This window comes from Amphimedon queenslandica, unplaced genomic scaffold, assembly GCF_000090795.2.
Source record: "Amphimedon queenslandica unplaced genomic scaffold, v1.1 AMPQUscaffold_2690_Cont25308, whole genome shotgun sequence".
In the NCBI taxonomy this organism is placed as follows: domain Eukaryota; kingdom Metazoa; phylum Porifera; class Demospongiae; order Haplosclerida; family Niphatidae; genus Amphimedon; species Amphimedon queenslandica.
This window is the reverse complement of record NW_003556975.1, coordinates 1-1,325: the sequence shown is the minus strand read 5'-3', so window position 1 is coordinate 1,325 and position 1,325 is coordinate 1. Positions and strand designations below refer to the sequence as shown.

General features: G+C 38.3%; 1 long non-coding RNA gene across 1 annotated transcript; it reads right to left on the bottom strand.

Moving 5' to 3' along the window:
• Nucleotides 1-319: 319 nt before the first annotated feature.
• LOC109593145 (uncharacterized) lies at nt 320-1,094 on the bottom strand. Its single transcript, XR_002190761.1, has 3 exons — nt 732-1,094; nt 628-679; nt 320-467 (listed from the first exon to the last, which is right to left on the bottom strand). It is a non-coding gene; the product is annotated as an uncharacterized LOC109593145 (long non-coding RNA).
• Nucleotides 1,095-1,325: the final 231 nt, after the last annotated feature.

The following is a 1,325-nucleotide window of genomic DNA, read 5'->3' as shown; positions in this document are numbered from 1 at the left end:
TAAAAATCCAAACTTAATCGGAATCAGTTCAAACTTTTTATGCAACATAAGTACATGTATACGCATCAGGAAAAATTTAAAAAGTTGAAAATTCTCACCTTTTCATTTTTGGCAAAATTGAGCCAAAATCCCTGTACTATAGTACAGGGACTTTAGCCCGATTTTTGAACAATTTAAAAAATCCAATTTTGATAAGAATTGGCTTTTAATAAGCTCAGAGTGAGTTTATAAGGTACACTATCAGTATCAGTATCAGTATCATTATCAGTATCATTATCAGTATCAGTATCAGTATCATTATCAGTATCAGTATCATTATCATTAATTAAAGTATGCCTCATTCTCACATATTGTCTCTCCACAAGGTTGCTCTCTTTAGTCTCAGCCATTGCCACCATCTGCTGGGCTAGTTTAGCTTCTCCTAACTGAAGCTCCAACTGCTTGTGCTTCAATAACTCTTCAAATTGCTGAGGGAGGGAGAGAGAGAGAGAGGAGGGAGAGAGAGAGAGAGAAAGGAGGGAGGGAGGGAGGGAGGGAGGGAGAGGGAGAGAGAGAGGAGAGAAAGTTTAAAAAGTACATTGAAATGACGCCACAATTATATCCTTGTATGTGAATGCATAAATTTACTTTTTCTCTCGCTTCATATTGTTCAATCAGTTTCTTTAACTTGCCTACTAAACTAGTGGGTAGTGGGTGTGGTCAATGAATCACATGACAATCACATGACCTACTCAGCATTTTCTTGTTTCAGTGACACGTTCCTGTCATGGTGCTCTTGCATTCTTTCCGTAATGTCGTCAATTGTTGTTTGGAATTTCTCTGCAATCTCACGTCTCTTCTCTTCCTCCTCTCTTGCTTGAACCCTGCTCTCCTCCTGAGGGAGAGAGGGGGAGGGAGAATATAAAGACAAAACCAATACATGTACATGAACGATTACATGCAGGCCTTCATCTGGATTTTATACAAGGGGGCAGGGTTAAAAATATTTTAAAAAGAGGGGTCACTAATATTTCTATTGTGTATGCACAATAGAAACACTTATACAATTTACTGCTGTGGTGATGAAATTTTTCATGTTAATAAGTCAATCAAGGGGGGGCAAGTGTTTCCCAAGGGGGGCGAGCGCCCCCCTCCGCCACCCCAAATGAAGCCCTGACATGTACCAATTAAAATACACAAAGTTCATAAAAATGCATCATATTATAATACTACTACATTGCAATATATCTGACAGCACTACAGTCCACTACACAAACACATAGTAATTTACTAATTATCTAAATTAGATTTCACCCACTAAATAATACAAACTCACTCACCATACC